We start from the raw sequence: 8186 nt of genomic DNA on the forward strand, positions 1-8186 counted from the left end.
CGAACCTCCCGTAAGCGGACAACTCTCGAATGCGAACACCAAACCGCGGTCCCGGCAATTTTTCCTCTAAAACATTACCTATTTAACCTCCCGTAAGCGGACATCTCTCTTAAACGGACACGGACACCTATTCGGGGTCCACAGGGTCTAAAATGTCCTCTCATAAGCGGACATTGAACAATATCAAGAAAATTTCTAACAATAAATAATGAGGACATTAAAGGGACTGCCACTGCGGTCTGCAGTCCCGTAGTGCAAGACTGAATAATAATGCTCCTTGTTTCTGCTTCAAAGCTTAAAGAACGAGGGACATTCATGTGTAGCATGCCTATTTCTCAGTGCACTTGTCTACCTTCGTGGCGAAAAAGAACGAGGCATATGCATGATTGTGTAGCGTGCTTGTTTCTCAGCGCGCTTGTGACGTCTCATGACTTATAGAACGAAATAGATACATGTGTAGCAGTGCAAGACTGAATAAAAGTAACTATGATGCGTAAGTTTTGAAAGTGAAGTTAACCGAACGGTAAAACTTTTAGAATACACGTAAAACGGTAAGCTAAATTAAATAAAAAAAGTGGTTATGCCTGATCAATGAAACGAGCGCTTAGGCTTAGAACAGTAAACGAGAGCTATATTCTTGGCTTGAGGGCAAACACGCCTAAATTTAAAGTAAATGCATGGGATTTTTGCGGACTTTGGACCGATGTAGCACCGCTAAAAAGAGACGGATTTCCAACTTTTGCCACTACTTTAAATAGTTTGATTGATATCATTTATGCAACAGTTAATAAGACCATTAATGAAAGTACGACGTCCGTAAATTCGAATTAAAAATCTTCTCATGTTGCTTCTACTTTCGCGGAAATTTGCATGATTTTGATTAGAAGGATTTGTATATGTTCATTGTAGCCTGAATCTGTTCTTATCATTTTATAAAAATAATCTCAGTATAAATGTATTTTAAAAGACACTTACACTGTGGAAATCCGACTCTTTGTAGGGACGTTACAGCGGTTCGAAGGCGGCCAAAATCCCCATGATACATAATTGCTATGTTAGCGGTGTTTGCCCCTCAGCCAAGATGGCGTCATTAACCGTGGAAGGGTCTATTTCATATAGAAAGGCATCGAGGTTTTTGAAAGATGTACTTGTTAGAGCAAATTTCTGAGGTCTTTGAATTTCCTGTCTTGACAAATAGGACTCGTGTTTGGCCTACACAATTAGTAGTATAGGAGTTGGGGGTACCAGATCATTTTTTGATCTGTTACCAAACCCAACTCTATACTACTTTCCATATAATGGCTTCCAACTTTTGATCTCGTATTTTTGGTAATCTATATGTTTTTCCATATTATGGTTTCATATTTTTGATCTCGTATTTTCGGCTACCAATTATTGATTTCGTATTTATGATCTAGTATTTTTGGAAATCTATATATTTTTGTTGTATAAAATTAATATCTCATATAATAGTATAATGAGTTGTAAAGAAATACATGAAGAACTTGTACACATGGAAGAAATCATTTGTCCTTATTGTAATAAAGAAATAGGTAAACATACAAAAGAAATTGAGCAATGCTGCAGTCAACCTGATATAGTGAATGATAACAATATGCTAGTTTGTAAAAAATGTGGGACAGTTATTGGCTATAAACCACTTATAGAATTTATCGAATTTCATCAGAATAAACATAAATTTCGACGTAAATCAGTGTATGTAAGAAAATATCATATAGAAAACATAATAAATAATATAGCTGTGAAAAATAATTTCCAGATTACAGTCAAAGACAAAAACAAAATAATGAAGATTTTTGAAGAAATTGTACCACTAAATTTCAGGAACTATCGACCATTATGTTTTTCAGCTTTTGTGCATAAGGTAGGTCTTTTAGATGAATCTGTTTGAGTGGCATCACTTTCCTCATTGCTTTTGTCACATATAGTTTCTACCTTTCTGCTTGAATCAATCTTCACATTTTGACCATCTGATCTGTCTATCTGATATACGCAATTTGCATACATTCGAAGATATTCAGATACCCAAAGATCGAGAAATGAATCTCTAACAATGCTACCGACCTGTGATTTGACAACAACATCGTTATCTGCCGTAGCAGGCTTTACGATGAGATTTTTGCCGGTTTCTGCATGACCATCAGAATTCACTGAAAAATCGACTGTGTCAGTCGTAACTGCATCAATATCGGTATATTCGACAGTATATTCGATTTTATTACCGTTGTCGTCAAGAACGAAGTCTCCGTTTTTATCTTCAACATACAATGCCATATATATATTTCGATTAGATATTTTTAGAAATTATAGGGTCTGTAATATATGGTGTAAAAAAACCTTTTTCTTACGCTGTCAACGGTTTCATTCAATATTCTGTTTACATTGTGGTAAGTGGTATTAACGTGGTAAACTAATTCATTCACATTTGAAGCACTGCCTGAACGAATATGGTTGCCTATGATCAATTTGCAAACACCATTCAAAGGTTTGTCAGTCCAGATGACAACTCGTAAAATGCGCATATTCTGTCCTCCAAGAATAGACGTCAATCTGACATTAGTGGTTGTACCATCTAATTGCATTTCATATGTGTTACGAAAAATCGCATTGCGTGACTAGCGTTACTGTCTAGAAGCTTCGCGAGAGTTTGTAGTTTGTTTATATTTAGGTTAAGCGTTTCTAAATCGGTGTGTTTTGTAATCTTTCTATAATTAGAGTGATTACTAATTTAGAAAGTTCTAGAAATTTATTGTCAGAGTATATAAGTAGACGAGTCCAAACGGAGTGTTTTTCTAACTAGTTTTTCACAAGCGAAGAGAGTTGGCGTTGGCCGTGTTTAGTCAAGTGTGACAGAAGCTGTGTTTATTCAAGTGGGCGGTGGCCGTGTAAGTTTGTGGAGTACGTGCTGTTAAGAGTTTTACTTCGTGGAAACTACGTTCACTTTTGGAATAAATCTTCTTGTTGTTGTTCCGACAACCCTGCGTTCAGTTTAGTTTGCAAGCTACCTTTCCTCTAAACATTCGAACTCGTAACATTGGGGGCCTGTCCGGGAGGAATTCATTTGTTTGCCGACTACAGAAACCAGGAAAGGATCACAACTTGGAAGGAAGTAGCTGCGCTGTGGAAAAAGTTGTAGCGAGTGAAAGAGCCGTGGAACTTTAGTGCTGTGAAAATGGAGAAATTTATTCAGCTTGGCGAAAAGTTTGGTCTGGAAGGAGAAAAGCTGCTTGAATTTGTACGTGAACAGGAGGTAAAAGAAGAGAAACGCAGAAAACTGGAGGAAGAAAGCGAAGAGAAACGCAGACAATTTGAAGAAGAACGAAGAAGGGAACAGGAAGAAAGAGAAGAAAAAAAGAGGCAATTACAAGAAGAAAGAGAAGAGAGACGTCGAATGCTTGAGGAGGATAAAAGAAAGTAAGAGGAAGAGAAAGAGGAAAGGCGCAGAAGAGAAGATGAAGAGAGAGAAACTAGGCGACAAGAACGCGAACTAAGGAAATTGGAGATGGAAGCCGAGCTGTTAAAACAGAAAGAGGCTATTGAAGCGGCAAAAAGAGAACATGAGCTGGAAATTGCACGTTTGGCTGTGGAGAGTGCTGACGGACGTCCTGAAGTGAGAGAGGATCGGGCTAAGGCACCGAAACTCCCCTCGTTTGTTGATGGCAAAGACGATTTGGACGCGTATTTGCAGAGGTTCGAGAGATTTGCCGAGACAGCTAAGTGGAAAAAAGACGGATGGGCATCGAAGCTCAGTGCTCTGTTGTCTGGACGGGCACTAGAAGTGTATTCACGTCTATCGGAGGACGCAGCTAAGGATTATGACAGGGTAAAGATTGCGTTAATGAAGAGATATGACCTTACCGAAGACGGCTATCGTCGAAAATTTAGAGCATCCAAACCAGAAGTTGACGAAAGACCGGAGCAGTTTATTGTGCGACTGGACAGATACCTGTTACGTTGGCTAGAGCTTTCGGATACTGCGCGAACCTTTGATGGTCTTAAGGACTTGATCGTGAAAGAACAATTTATTGACTCTTGCCCTAAGGATTTGGCAATTCACCTGCGAGAAAGGGCACCTGAGACTCTAGCAAAGATTGCGAAGATCGCTGACCAGTACTTGGAGGCTCATGGTAAACATTTGTTCAGCTCAGCGAGCAGAAAGCCAACAGTACAGCCTGAGAGGGACGAAGCCAAGAACATGCAGATTAATCCACCAGCTCTGCATTGCTTTAAGTGCAACACCCGAGGTCATAAAGCTGTCAACTGCCCAACCCTAACAAGAAAGTGTTTCCTATGTGGTAAGCAAGGACACGAAGCTAGAAACTGTCGAACAGGTGGACGCAGATCAGGAGGACAAAGTAAGGATGGTAACCCTGTGCAGCGTGGTCAAGTGAGTGCCAGTTGTTTAGTCACCTGAGGATAAACCTACTGATGAAGAAGTTAAGGCCTGTATTAAAGATGATAAGTTGCTGTTAGCCTGTGGTAAGAAGATTCCATTGTTGAGTAGTGCTTGTATTGAACCGTTGACTGGAGTGAGAAGTAAAATGCCTGTCGTGAAAGGTAGAGTTGGAGAGAAGCCTGTTGATGTCCTGAGAGATACTGGTTGTAGTGGAATTGTAGTAAAGAGGGATCTTGTGTCAGAGGATCAGTTTACTGGCGAATTTAATGTTATGCTGCTCATTGACAATACGGCAAGGAAAGTCTCCATCGCAAAGATTGATGTTGATACACCTTATCTTAAGGGCCAGGTGGAAGCGCAGTGTCTTTCCGATGCTGTTTATGACTTAATTATTGGTAATGTACCAGGCGCAAGAGCCGCTGACGACCCAGACCCAAGCTGGCAAGTTCCTGTACAAGAAGCTTGTGCTGTAACCACAAGAAGTCAAGCTAAGAAAGCTGGAGAACATATTCCGTTGAAGGTACCAGATACCAAAGAAAGTCCTGTAGTTGATAGAGAAAAGCTCAAGCAAATGCAGCGTGATGACGAGAGCCTACAGAAATTTTGGGAGAAAGATGACGTAGTTGTGAGAGGCCAGGCTGAGATTTCATTTGAAGTGAAAGGTGGAGTTCTGTACCGCGTCTATAAGCACCCTTATGTGAACGGAGGTAAACCCCTGAAGCAGGTTATGGTTCCTCTGCAGCTGAGAAGTCGAATAATGGAACTAGCGCACGGATCGATCATGGGAGGTCACATGGGAATAAAGAAAACGACTGATAAGATTCAAAGCGCGTTCTATTGGCCAGGCATTCAAGGGGACGTGACTCGTTATTGCAAGTCCTGCGATGTATGTCAGAAGACAGTTAACAAGGGTTCCGTACCGAAGGTTCCCCTAGAGAAGATGCCATTAATTGACAAGCCATTTAAGAGAGTAGCAATCGACCTGGTTGGACCTATTGTTCCCCCGAGTGAGGACGGTCATAGATATATATTGACATTGGTCGACTTTGCAACTCGTTATCCTGAAGCTGTCCCGCTGAAGAACATTGATACTGAAACTGTGGCAGAAGCGTTGGTGGATATCTTTAGTCGTTTGGGAGTGCCTGAAGAGATCTTGAGTGACCTTGGTACGCAGTTCGTCTCTGAGTGTATGAAGGAAGTGACGCGGCTTTTGAGCATTAAACAGCTCACCACGACTCCATATCATCCTATGTGTAATGGCCTGACGGAAAAGTTTAATGGAACAATGAAGAGCATGTTAAAGAGATTGTGCAGCGAACAGCCAAGACAGTGGCATCGCTATATTAACCCGTTGCTGTTTGCATATCGTGAAGTTCCCCAGGAGTCTACTGGTTTTTCGCCGTTTGAGTTGCTGTATGGAAGAGCTGTCAGAGGACCGATGTTTATTCTCAAAGAGCTTTGGACGAAAGAGCTGGAGGAGCCTGAGATAAAGAACAGCTATCAGTATGTGTTCGAGCTACGCGAGAAACTTGAAGATACCCTCAAACTGGCGCACACCGAGCTTCAGAAAGCCCAGAACAAAGGCAAGCATTATTACGACCGGAAGACTAAAGTCAGGAAGTTTGTACCTGGAGATAAAGTGTTAGTGCTGCTACCGACCGACCACAACAAGCTCCTAATGCAGTGGAAAGGTCCATTTGAGGTTAGTGCTGTAGTTGGTCTCAATGATTATAGAGTGAGAGTCAAAGGAAAAGAGAGAGTTTACCATGCTAATCTACTGAAGAAGTATTTTGAGCGAGAGGATCCTGTTTCCGTTGGAGCAGTTGCTGTTGAAACGAACGCTAACATTTGTAAGAACGAACATGTTGAGAGTGAAGTAGAAGAAGTTGACCCTGTGGATAGTATTGATTTTCTGGAGATTGGTGGTTATGTCGCGAAAGAGTCAGTCAGTGATGCGACCATAGGAGATAACCTTTCTCGTGAGCAAAGAGCAGAGTTCATGGATCTTGCAAATGAGTTTCAAAGCTTATTCACAGAAGCCCCAGGCACAACAAGCTTGGCTCAGCATCATATCAAGCTTACATCCGACCAACCAGTTAGATCAAGACCATACCCAGTACCGTATAGCTTAAGAGAATCGCTGAAGAAGGATATTACAGACATGATGAAGATGGGAGTCATAAGAGAATCAAGTTCGCCCTATGCTTCGCCTGTTGTAGTTGTTAAGAAAAAAGAAAACTCAAATCGTGTATGCGTGGACTATCGTAAACTGAACAAGTTAACCGTGTTTGATCCTGAGCCTATGCCAACTGCTGAGCATTTGTTCCAGAAGTTGAATGATGACAAGTATTTTACCAGAATTGATTTGAGCAAGGGCTACTGGCAAATTTCTATTCCTGAGGAGGATATACCGAAGACCGCTTTTGTGACGCCTGACGGATCGTATGAATTCCTGAAGATGCCGTTTGGTATGATCAACTCCGCAGCGACCTTAAAGAGAGCCATGAAGAAGCTATTGCGTGGACTGGACAACGTTGAATTTTATTGGGATGACATTTTGGTTCACACCCGTACGTGGGAAGAGCACATCAAGGTGCTTCGAGAGTTGTTTAGGAGATTATTAGCTGCTGGAATGACCATAAGACCGACTAAATGTCTCTTTGGAGTCAACACCGTTGATTTTCTTGGTCACCGTTTGGAGGAAGGATTAATTGGTCTTCATGAAGACAACGTGACGAAGATTAGAGATGCTCCAAGACCAACTACTAAGAACCAAATAAGATCATTCATGGGTTTGGCTGGATATTACAGAGATTTTGACTTTGCAGCATTAGCAGCCCCGCTGTCAGACCTCACGCGTAAAGGCCAACCTAACAAAGTTGAATGGGGTGAGGCACAGGAGAAAGCCTATCATAGTATCAAGGCCCTCCTAACAAAGGAACCAGTCCTTCGACTGCCAGATTCAAGGAAAACCTACTTTCTGCAGACTGATGCTTCCGACAGTGGTATTGGCGCTGTATTAATGCAGAAACATGATGGCAAGCTATTCCCCGTTTGCTACGCAAGTAAGAAATTGTCAAGTGCGGAGCGTAATTATTCAACCATCGAGAAAGAGTGTTTAGCCACTGTGTGGGGATTCAAAAGGTTTCATCTTTATCTGTATGGAGTTCCCTTTGTGCTACAAACAGATCACGAGCCACTGAAGTACATGAACAGTGCGAAGTTTGCTAATGGACGCCTAATGCGTTGGGCTATGTTTCTTCAGAGTTACAACTTCAGAGTTGAGGCTATCAAGGGATCTGAGAATGAAGGAGCCGATTATCTAAGCAGAGTAGAGGAATAACTTAAGAGACACTGGACTGCCTCGTCAGTTGGTACTATCTAACTTATTTTTCGTTGTTAGTAGAAATTTAGGAAATTTCTTTTCAAGAGGGGGTTATGTTACGAAAAATCGCATTGCGTGACTAGCGTTACTGTCTAGAAGCTTCGCGAGAGTTTGTAGTTTGTTTATATTTAGATTCATGCCTAAGCGTTTCTAAATCGGTGTGTTTTGTAATCTTTCTATAATTAGAGTGATTACTAATTTAGAAAGTTCTAGAAATTTATTGTCAGAGTATATAAGTAGACGAGTCCAAACGGAGTGTTTTTCTAACTAGTTTTTCACAAGCGAAGAGAGTTGGCGTTGGCCGTGTTTAGTCAAGTGTGACAGAAGCTGTGTTTATTCAAGTGGGCGGTGGCCGTGTAAGTTTGCGGAGTACGTGCTGTTAAG

This window comes from Montipora foliosa, chromosome 13, assembly GCF_036669935.1.
Source record: "Montipora foliosa isolate CH-2021 chromosome 13, ASM3666993v2, whole genome shotgun sequence".
Classification (NCBI taxonomy): Eukaryota; Metazoa; Cnidaria; class Anthozoa; order Scleractinia; family Acroporidae; genus Montipora; species Montipora foliosa.